The sequence below is a fragment of the Hyperolius riggenbachi genome, chromosome 1 (assembly GCF_040937935.1).
Source record: "Hyperolius riggenbachi isolate aHypRig1 chromosome 1, aHypRig1.pri, whole genome shotgun sequence".
NCBI classification, from domain to species: Eukaryota; Metazoa; Chordata; class Amphibia; order Anura; family Hyperoliidae; genus Hyperolius; species Hyperolius riggenbachi.
In genome coordinates this window covers 148,322,320-148,334,437 of record NC_090646.1, presented here as the reverse complement: position 1 = coordinate 148,334,437, position 12,118 = coordinate 148,322,320, and the positions used below count along the sequence as shown (strand labels likewise).

General features: G+C 43.5%; 1 protein-coding gene across 10 annotated transcripts in view; it reads left to right on the top strand.

Annotated features, from left to right (window-relative positions):
* Positions 1-12,118, top strand: part of STOX2 (storkhead box 2) — a 294,752-nt gene that overhangs the window by 220,442 nt on the left and 62,192 nt on the right. The window lies entirely within an intron of this gene.

Sequence of the window (12,118 nt, the reverse complement as noted above, 5' to 3'; positions counted from 1 at the left end):
TGTCAGGTCAAGAAGGATGAGTATGGAAAATTGACCTTTGAATTTAGCTGTAAGAAGATCATTGGCCACTTTAATAAGGGCAGTTTCTGGGGAGTGGTTAGAGCGAAAGCCAGACTGGAACTGATCAAGTAGGGAGTTAGCAGATAAATAATGGCTTAATTCTGCATGTATATGGCGTTCAAGTAATTTGGATGCAAAAGAGAGAAGCGACACTGGGCGGTAGTTGGCGAGTGTGGTAGGATCTAGAGATGTTTTTTTTAAGTAGTGGTGTCACAACAGCCTTTTTAGAGTTGGGCCCGGAAAGATGCCAGTGGAGAGGGACAGGTTCAATAGCGATGTTGGTGCAGGCATGAGAGATGAGGATAGCTGCGAAATGAAATGGGAGGTAATAGGATCCAAAGCACATATGGTTAGATGAGCTTTGGATATTATAGAGGAGAAAGAATGTTCTGAGAGTGAAAAGAAGGCAGTTAGAGAGCAGTCAATGAGAGGTGTGGAGGTGGGATTTGAGGGCTGCATGTAGAATTATTTATTTATTTATTGTATTTATAAAGCGCCAACATATTATGCAGCGCTGGACAATAAATAGGGATACATACAATATTTAGGGGTGACATACAGCAAAATGACAATACCTGAATACAAGAAAGACCAGATCATGCAGCACAGTATGAGTACAAGGTAATGCTTAGTCACAGGAGGGGAGCATGGAGATTAGGCAAGTTAGGTTCACTCAGATGCATAGCATGGGTTCACAGTAATGGAGGTGCATGATCAGGTAGGACACAAAAGAAGGAGGACCCTGCCCAAAGGCTTACAATCTAGAGGGAGAGGTAAGGACACGGAAGGTAGGGGACCAGAGTTCAGCTGTGGGTTTAGAGCACTTGTGAGGGGTAGTAGGCCAGAGTGAAAAGGTGAGTTTTGAGGGCTTTCTTGAAAATGTTGGAGGGGGCTGCCCTAATGGGTGGAGGTAGGGAGTTCCATAGTGTTGGAGCAGCTCTTGAGAAGTCCTGGAGGCGTTCATGGGACTGGGTGATGTGGGGGGCGGTTAGGCGAAGTTCATTGGAAGAGTGGAGTGAGCGGCTAGGTGTGTACCTCTGAGTAAGATCGGAAATGTAGGTTGGATAGGTTTTGTGGACAGATTTGTAGGTCAGACACAGTATCTTGAATCTGATTCTGGACTGGATAGGAAGCCAGTGGAGGGATTCAAGGAGGGGATCCGCCGCGGTGGAGCGATGGGAGTAGTGGATAATTCTGGCTGCCGCATTCATGATGGACTGCAGTGGGGCTGTTCGGGTCATAGGGAGACCAGACAGCAGGGCATTGCAGTAGTCAAGGCGGGAAATTATGAGGGCAGGGATGAGGCGTTTGGTGGTGGCGGAAGTCAGGAAAGGGCGAATCTTACAGATGTTACGAAGGTGGAAGTTGCAGGACTTTGTGAGGTTTTGGATGTGGGGAGTGAAGGAGAGTGCGGAGTCCAGGGTGACACCCAGACAGCGGGCTTGAGAGGTAGGGTGAATGGTAGTGTGGTTAACAGTGACATGCACATCTGGGAGGTTTATGGATGTTCGGGGTGGGAAGATCATAAATTCCGTTTTTTGCCTAGGTTTAGTTTCAGGAACTTAGCGGACATCCAGGAGGAGATGGCAGATAGACAGGAGGAGACCTTGTCCATGGTAGTGGTGGATATGTCAGGGGTGTGGAGGTAGATCTGGGTGTCATCTGCATACAGATGATAGTTAAAACCCATGGAGGAGATAATCTTTCCAATGGAGGATGTGTATAGGGTGAACAGTAGGGGGCCAAGGACTGAACCTTGGGGGACTCCCACCGAGAGGTGGTTGGGGGTGGACGAGGACTCATTGAAGGCGGTCGTGAACGAGCGGTTTGAGAGGTAGGATGAAAGCCAGGACAGGGCAAGATCGTGAATGCCCATGGACTGCAGGGACTGGAGGAGTAGGGGATGATCTACTGTGTCAAAAGCTGCAGAAAGGTCAAGGAGGAGGAGAATGGAGTATTTACCTTCAGCTTTAGCTAAGGCAAGGTCATTGACCACTTTGGTGAGAGCAGTTTTGGTTGAGTGGGCAGGCCGAAATCCAGATTGCAGTGGGTCTAGCAGTGAATTGACATTGAGGAACTGGGTCAGGCGTTTGTGAACCAGACGCTCAAGGAAATTAGAGGCAAAGGGGAGGAGGGAGATAAGACGGTAGTTGGAGGGTAGCGAGGGGTCGAGGGAGGGTTTCTTGAGCAGGGGTAGTACAGTGGCCTGCTTGAAGTCTGAGGGGAAGGTGCCTGTGGATAGGGAGAGGTTGAACAGGGTAGTGAGGACTGGGGCCAATTCCGTGAAGTGAGGCTGGAGTAAATCAGAAGGGATGGGGTCAAGGGGGGGAAGTAGTGGTATGGGAAGTCTGCTGTAGGTGGATGACTTCCTCGGTGGTAGTAGGAGTGAAGGATGTGAGGGGAGGATAGGGTGGAGGAGGAGCTGGTTGGGAAGGGGTGGGAGGTGAAGATTTGAGATTGGATATTTCCTGGCGGATGGAGACAATTTTGTTGGTGAAGTGGGTGGCTTAATCTGTGGCAGAGAGGGAGGAAACAGAGGGTGGGGGGGTGGGTTTAAGCAGGGAGTTGAAAGTGGCATAAAGACGCCGGGGGTTGGAAGCTTGTGCTCCGATGAGCTTGGTAAAGTATTCCTGCTTCGCATGAGCAAGGGCAGTGTGGAACTGCAGCAGGTTGGTCTTGTACTGTAGGAAATCCTGGTTGTCTAGTTTTCCTCCATTTCCGTTTAGTGGCGCGTGTTTTCCTCTGGAGGTTGCGAGTATGGGTAGTGCGCCAGGGCTGGGGGTTAGGGGGTCGGTTGCTGCGAAATATTGGTGGAGCAGCTTTCTCTAGGGCTGATGAGAGCGTTTGGCGATGCTGAGCTGCAGCAAGATTAGGACACTCACTCACTCACCGAATTCACTTCGGATTTTGTCAATTTGATCCGTGAAGTATGTTGCAAATTCTTCAGCTGATAAGCAAGATGGAGGAGGGGGATGGAGAATGGCGTTGAAGGTGCTGAACAAGCGTTTTGGATTTTGGAAATGGGCGGATATTAGGGAAGAAAAATAGGACTGTTTTGCCACAGAAAGTGCTTTCCTGAAGTTGTTCAAGGACATCAGAGACAGATTGCATGTCTAGATTGCAATACTTTCTGCGAGTATGTGAGTGTGCTAAATGAGGTTCAGGCTGAGCTACACCTAGGCCACAGCTGGCCAAATCCCAGGAGCCAGATAATCAAGATAACTTTTGAGTTTTCTGTAACTTTTGTAAAAGGACCTGGCTGTTAAAAAAAAAAATTCCTGCTGGCTCCTAAACTTACCATTAGTTTGTCCTCACCAGCTCCCTCAGCTAAATGAGGCCTTGGGCATAGCAACCAGTATTCACTTCCAACTGAAAAGCTATCTGATCAAAATGATCAGAGTGCACTTTCAATGGAATGAATTCCCTTGCCAACTAACTGGGAAGTACCCATAAAGCTTTATGTATGCTGAATTAAGTTGGGCCAAGGGTGGCCAGTGAAGACCACCTTAGGCAAGATTCTGACAAGTATCTAGTGTGTGTACAGAGCACCCCCAATCTTAAAGATCTCGCGTTCCGGAGCTTTAGTGATGTGTATTGTTCTCCCACTCACCCCATCCACATAAAGCTGCTCCATCCTCGCTTCACACATCTATCCCCCACCCCATAGTAACAGATGCATCACTAGCCTATCTGTAAGGAAGTCTGCCTAGGTCCTCCTACATGTGTATAAAGCTTGAGGGCTTGTTCACACTCTGAGCATTTCCGTATTGTTTTAAGCGCTGGCGATTTTAGAAATCCCCCTAAAAGCCCTTGTGCAATGATTCACTATGAGGGTGTTCACATATGAGCGGTTCGCTTGCGATCGGCTTTTAAAAGCGTCTTCTGTACCATTTTCTGAATGCTTTGGCTCAATGGAAGGTATAGGGAAATCGCTATACAAAGTTCTTTTACAAGCGCTTTGCGTTTTCCCAAGCGCTTCTAAGATCAAATACATTGTAGTTATTCATTTCCGGGTGAAAGAGTTCACCTCCTGATTGATGTCAGGAAGTGAAAAAAAATAGAATCGCTCTGGGAAAGCACTTGGAAAGCACATGCAGTGTGTTACCGCTAAATGTGTACTAACAGTAAAAGTGAAGCATACTTTTCATAGACTGCATACGTCGCTGTACCCAACACAAGGCAAACGTGAAGCGCGACTCCGCAGAAAGTAATGGTACGAACTGCAGTAGCAGATACAGTACCAAATCAACTGTTCTGGCGGGACACTGAGGGTCTATTAACAAGGCACCCAAGGAATAGGGTATTTATCACTCAAGCCACTCATCCCAGATTAGCTGGAACTTGGGTAGGGATTTCCTGCGGGTGTATATTGTTTTTGTTTTTTAAAGGAAGAGCGTTTTCAACTCGCTGACCCAGTCTTGGTATGTGCTGGTTCACTGGAAAGCCATTTTTGTGAAACTTCTTGTCTAGCATGGAATAAGGCCAGAAACCCACTAGGAGCGATTTCTAATCCCTAGTGATTTGAAAAAGCTAATGCAATGCTATGGGGGATTTTTTGTAAAATCGCATCACTCAAGTAGGACCACACCCATAGCATTACATTAGCAAGAGTTTACAAATCTCAAAGTGCTCAGAAAATTGCTCCTAGTGGGTTTCTGGCCTAAGGATGGGTTTAGAAAAACTTTGTGTCTTTGCTCATTGCATAATCAGTAATTAAGCCAAGAAAACCTATTGCCAGGTCAAGTGTTGCAGGGCACCCCATTCTGTCATGGAGAAACTGCTTCCAGAAACATCAGGAGGACCTTCCCACACTAGATGGAAGGAGGGAGTTGGGGATTTATATTTTGGGCAATCAGGAGAATTTTTTTTTTTTTTTAAATGTAAGTAGTCGAGTAGGTGTAAGATACTATTGGCGAAAGATGTAAAGTTGGGTAAGATGTTCTCCAACACATGGGGAATTGTGTACGTTAAGTTTGTGGTGCAGAATTGCAATAGAGATTGCCTACCAAGTGCTTAGTTTAACCATCCTTGATCATTTCCAAGTCAGTAGACCTGAGGGTGGAAAGGGATTCAAACCCACACTGGGCTATATATTTTAACTTTAATAAATTTTCTACATATTCTTCTTAGTTATCCTTTAACCTCCTATTGTTTCACATACTGTATGCCACTCACAGTCTCTGCAATAATCTCTACATGTTTTTAACTCCAAACTGCGTACTTCAATACTAATCGGTAAAGTATTTTTCCTAACTACCGCCAGCTCTCCTTCCTCCACCACTTATATAACTATTGCTGTATATTGCAAACTGTACGATCAACTTTGCATAGCAGAGCCAATGGTTGTAATTGGGACAAATCCCAAATAAAAAATCTAATTTAAAACTCTGCTCTATTCCAAATACGTTTGAAATTGCAAGAAGGGGAAAAATCGCTTTTGGGTTACAAGTAGGTACTTGTGCATCTTTTTGGATTGTAGAGTTACCTTTTATAAAGGAAAGTGTGGCCTTAGTGTGGGCTGATTTTAGCAGACACCGACAAATAACATTTATATTGCGCTTTTTTCTCTTGGCGGACTCAAAGCGCCAGAGCTGGAGCCACTAGGGAACACTCTATAGGCAGTAGCAGTGTAATGCTGGGCAAACACGGCTCGATTCTCCCGCTCAATCAATTCTGCAGGCGATTCTCTTATCGTCCGCTCGTTTTTCTTTTTTTCCATTGTGCTCCATGTGGAATCAAGGAGCGAAACGATCGGGCAGGAGATAGACATGTCAGAAATTATTTATCAAGCCATCTAAATGGCTCAGAGTTGAGCCGTGTGTTCTTGCCCAAGGTCTCCTACTGAAATAGGTGCTGGCTTACTGAACAGAAAGAGCTGAGATTCGAACCCAGGTTCCCTGTGACAGAGGCAGTGCTGTTAGTCAGTACACTAGCAGCCTTTCAAAGCAAATTATAAATGATAGAACAAATATTGAGAAATTAATTGCATTAACTGGTATAAAGAGGGGGAACCTTCATTTTATGCATCCTGGTAATCTGCTTTAATGAATATGGCAATAACAGGCCATTGTCAAGTGACATATGCACAATTGTGTCTGGTGTCTACTTGCAGCTTTTATATAATGCTCCAGGGCAGAAATTGCACAGACATGTTGCTACACTGCCGACTAGCTAGTTTTGTAAGTGGGAGAATAACGCTTTTGGCCGATACCCAAATAAATTGATCTGCCAGGCTGTCTATGGGGCATTGGGGGCCACTGTACACATGGTAGATTCTCAGCAGGGGCAATCCTGATCGGCCCCCTTGGTCAGATTTAATTTACCTAGGCTTACTTCTCACATGTAACTTTTTGATTTCTGTGGTATTTGATTATCGCAGTAGGTCTGCTTGCTGCATATACATAAGTCAGGCAAAAAAGTGCTGTAAATTTGGGCCCAGCAGGGGCCGCAATGTGAATTACGGCTAGAGCGGTGCTCAGTCAGTAATTTGAGCGCTGTGAAAAGACTGAGCCCAAATTACGATAAAAACAGCGTAATTCTGCCACTAGCAATAACTGGAAGCCAAATAGCAGGTTTACCCCAGAATCCACGTGCCCTGGAGGGGGAATAGTAATTAACCTCTTTGAGGACCACAGGTTTATCAGCCTCCCCCTTCCCTTCAGCACTTCGCCCCTTTAACAGTTTATTGCTCAGCCATACAACTTAGCAGCCATTTGGCTGAATTTGACTTCCTTTTCTTGCAACTAATGGAGCTTTCGTTTGGTGGTCTCTGATTGCTGCTGCAATTTTTTTTTTAAATAGCATTTTTTTAAATAAAAAAAGCCTATTTTTTTCTTACTTTTCCCCTCTCCTAAATTGGCCCTAGACTACCATAGGTACACTGCACAATACATACGTAGGCATATGCCTATGATGGAGATTAAGATTGTGAGCCCCTCTGTGGGACAGTTAAGTGACAAGGCAATATACTGTGCAGCGCTGTATCAGATGGCAGCGCTACATAGATAGATTGCCCCCCTGTAACGATTGCAGCCTGCCAGCAGCGATCACGCGCTGGCTGGCTGATCACGCAGCTCCGCATTGTTTGTGCACTCGTGCGAGCGCAAGATCCCGCCTAATCTCACGAGGAGCGAAATGACGCCATATGGCGTGACGGAGGAACAAGGTAGCCACTCTGCAGCTACCACGTTCGGCAGACACAGAATAGAGAAGTTTCTCTGCTTTACCTTGCGCCTAAATTTTATGGCACATTAATTAAAGGAATGCCATATACATGTTATATAAAATCCACTGTCTATTAGAGGTATTATGGCAAGAAAACATACAATTAAGTCATATTAACATATACATTATTAGAGTACAGACTTCACAGTGCTCTGTTCAATTGAAAATGTTTCTTAGGCAGTTGCGGAAGGTTTTGGATCAAAACATTCGTCAGAAAAACTGCAGCCTGTCACTTTAAAGGCTGGCACACATTATGCAATTTTCACTTCAGACCCATTTCCAATTGAGAAAAAAAATTAAATCAGACAAACAATTGTAGAGCCTATTGATTGCCATCTCTTTCTTGATGGTAAGCAGATTGGCCATGCTGGAACATATTAATCAAAATACTGGCTATTGTTCCCTGTGCATGTCATTTTGATCCATTTTTGATCACTGTCCAATTTGAGGAATAGTCCGAAATCTGATCCAAATGTGGAAAAATCAAAAACTTTTTTATGCTAACTTTCTTGTATAGCTAATCGATGTCAGATCTGAATATTGATCTCATTCACTCACTCAAATCTGAAGTAAAAATGTAATGGTGTGTACCCAGCTTTATGTAAATAAATTTAAGTCTCAGAATTGAATATGAGAAACCTTTTCAATAAAATGTAGTGTGAAGCATGTACTTAAATAATATTTGGGTAAATGTGCCTGTTAATTGTGTTGGGGTTGTTTTAGCTATACTGCCCCTTTAACTTTCAAAGTAAAATCCGCAAACCATAAGAATATTCTACTGTTAGAATATTCCACTGGCTGGTTCATTGCTCAGACATTTACAAAATATTTTGGTGCTCGCTATGTGGATTTTATACTTCATGGTTGTGTCTTGTTAAATTTGCTTGTATACTTGATGAGATCACTTTATTTCTCACTGCAGGGTAGCTGGGCTGTGTTCCAAAGCTGGACGTCCTAAATTGCAAAGACAAAGAATCGTGCAAAGGCATATAGAGTGAATTCAGTAAAACCACTGCAGCCTTGTGAATAAAATTAGAATGATCACTCCCCTATAGGGCTAAGGCCGCTCCATACATTTTACAAGTGATAAATAATCAATTACCGTATCTGTAAAATCTTAGATTTTCATTTTTTTTCTTCTGCTTAGCTATATTAATGTATGTTTGGACTGTGGAATATGTAATACTGGCAAACAGTTGATTGGATGTGCTGCCCCAAAACAGGAAAAAAAGGGGTGCCATAGGCGCCTTGGGCGAGGTATGGGAGGTCGCTGGGCTGTGGTTAGTTAGGTGAAACTGGGGGGGGTGGGAGGGTTAAGGGCTAGGCATAGGTAGAGAGATGGTTCATTGTTAGGCATCGGTAGAGGGAGGGTTCTGTGTGAGAGTAGGGTTAGGTTTAGTCACAGTAAAATATTGGTGAAGGTTACCAATATTTTGATTATTGGAATTCAGTAGTATAATATCTAATCTTTAGGATTTTCTATTAGCGGAAATCTCCTGCGCCTTTTTTTCCCCGTGCCTTTTTTTTTTTTTTTTTTTTTTTTTTTTTTTGTACCCTTGCGGGACCTCCACTTAGTCAGTTTTCTACTTTTGAAGTTCATTATGGGTTGATCTACTGTACACCGTGAAAAATGATAATGAACAGAACCCTTACTGTGGTACCAGAAGGCTGTCTGGTGACACTGTGCTTAGATTCTCAACAAGTGGTACTCTTATCCCAGAGAGTACTTCTTGTGGACTTTGGTAATATTAGGCCTCAATGTATGTTGAGTTGAGCATAGCCAACTTTGACTTTAGAAACTGATAAATCATTATATAAACATAACTAGATAATGTTTTAGTTAATAGTAAGCAATAGGCAATGCTTTAAAATCATATATACTCCATTTGGGTTTACTGATAATCAGTTGATTATGTGTTCAGGGGTACAAGATGTACTTATATTGTAGTACATTCCAAGCCTCCTTTTAATATTTAGTTTCCTTCACTAAAAAAAAAAACCTATGGCAATTGTAGGTGGAAATATAATAATGGCATTCTTTTCCAAAATGGCTTGTTTAACTATCAAATGTTTTGACATTTTCTCTTTAAAGGGTTTCTCCACTTAGAGGATAGAAGATGAAATATGGGGTGATTATTATTGGCCTCCTTACATATATTATGTGACACAATCTCTCCTCAAAATGTTTTATTTTTTAATTAAGTGTCACATTACCTTATTAGGCAATGTAAGCCACTCCCTATCTATGAAACCGCTGTGGCATTCTGGCTTCCATGATCACGAATACTCCCGGGAGCATCTCAGGAGGGTCCCAGAATCGCAATCGTAGAAAAACACATTTGGTTTGTTTTTGTATTTTTTGCTTCTGTGTTTTTCAAGATGGTGGTAGCTTGAATTTGATGCAGCAACCCACTTATCAGAAATTTTTATTAGTGGGTGAGGTATAGCTAGGTACCATTGTATTTTCTATTTACAATGCTGTGGGTGCGATCTGTTCAAAGCTCTTTTTTAGTTCAGTTCCTAGTACAAAATTCTACATGACGTGACCTTAGTACTACTAAATATGCAGTCTGTGAGTTCTCCATCAGTGCCTTTGTTTTCGATCCCATCCCAAGTTCCATCTTAACCTTGCAATGCCTACAGACATCTTGTTCGCTACTGCCTGGATAAACCCCTGCTGTGGCTAATGTGGCATTGGTGGGCACCAGCTGTGATGAATCTTAAAACTGGATTTTGAATCTGTTGCAACTTTAAATGTCACAAAGCGGTTAGCCGTGTTGTTCTGTTCACAGATGTCATTAATACAATTGAACATCGTCCAGTACAAAGATGCTTGATGAGGTTTACCTGTATTAGGGCCTGTTTACACGGGTGTCAACGTTTCCCGCCAATCCTGGAACTCGTCATTAAAATGCTGCCCACTCAAGTAAATGGGCAGCACCTGTATGGTAGTTTCCCGTAGTTTGTGCGTATGCCACTTTCCAATCCCGATTTTTTTTTTTTTTTTTTTTTTTTTTTTTTTTTTCCCCCATTGGTTCAGCGGACCAGGGAAACAACATGCTGCTTCCAGGGTTGCTAACCGCCTCCTCTTCGCGTCCTCCTGCGATGGTGAAAAACACCGGAAATCGGCGGTAGATGTCAAATGCTTTTCTGCATGCTTGCAAAAAACCAATTGACGGACACGCCAGCAGAGCCAGCCCTTATGACATCTGTAAGACAAGGATGCCTGCGTCAGGAAGCTCCTTGACTGAGTTTACAGCCAGGCTCACATACACCCTTGTACAGAGATTGTGCAGCGTAACACTGGACCACTATACTGTACCTTGGTTATGAAATGCTGTGAAATGTAGGCAGAGAGTGCGGTATCAGTTTGCCTAGCACAGAGCAAAATAGACGTGTTGTTGAGAGCAGGACTTGCATGCCATATAGTTTCTTTCTATAAACATCCACCTAGTGTTGGCTTGTCACCAACATCCGTTTGGCGCTACATTACTACAAGAAACTTTCATTTTTACATATCTGCTTTTATTTCATAGCTTGTAGCGGCTAATTCTGACTGCCTGCAGACATCTTTGTACAGGAGAACTAGCCTTTGCCAAGCTTTGACCCTCGCTGCTCAAGCTGTGCATTGGGAAGTGCTCTGGAAATTGTCATCGGACTGTGACATGCTCCATTCACACACACTGCAGGCCTGGAGCACAGTGCATTGCTCTGGTTTCACATCCCCTACCCCTCAGGCTGCAAACTACTACAAATCTGAAAAGTTCCTTTCTCTATAAACCACAACAAAAGTTAATGGATTCTATAAAAGATATGAATGAAGCTAGACCATCTTCCCCAGCTCTTACGAGAGAACCATTCTCTTTCTTTTAAATCCTGTCCTGACATGAGGTGAATGCATTTTGTGTACATGAGAGAATAGATCACATGCCGTGGGCAATGTGCTTCTAGTAAGACATCTTAAATGCAATTTTTGCGTTACAACTAAAGACTGTCCATCAGACTTGCTATATAGCCTGTATGGTGAGTGAGTGACTGAGGAGAGAGTATTCACATCTTCCCTGAACATAATGTGTTACATTATTCAGTTTCATGAAGGAAAAACATCTTATAGGTATATGTTACTAAATGGAAATACAGTATAAACTTGTTCTAGTAAACGCCAAGGGACCAGGAAAAGCGGTTTACTACAGAAGTTTTCTATATTAGAAATTGTCCTAGAAATGGCCCAGCACGCCCCAGTACATTCTCTGCTGCAAAGAAGCAACTCTGTCCTCCCATTGGGACAATGCTACACATTCAGTGGACTACAAGGTTAAGTATACCTTTGGGCTGGATACTGTACCTATGCTGACACAGTATCCAGGACTCCTTAAAAATTGCAGCCATCATTGAACAGAGTGGCTTCCTGTGAGTGGCTCCGATACCGCAGCAAGTGGGACTCGAAGCATGTTTCTTGCAAAACTTTCTGCTCGCACTTGGGCAAATCATAAAGCCTTCTTCAAAATGCAGCCAATCATGATAAGCCACTCGCATCTGTAATGCAAGGGGCTCTGATACCTCCGCAGGTGGGACTTAGCGCTCTCATTTTCCACTCTCCTTAGTTTTGCAGTGAGTAGGCCGATTCTGATCTGCACTACACGTGAAAGTAGCCTGTACTCTGCTCCACACCCTACCAGGAGTGTCATGGCTAACAAGGGGAGAGATACTCTGGAGTGTGTACATTACTGTGGGAGGACTGTGTCTGTACTTTTATCGGTGATTGCAAAGTGGAAGTGGTAGCGCTTTTGTTTACATTCACATTATTCCTCATTTTCCTCAGGCTGTTTATTTG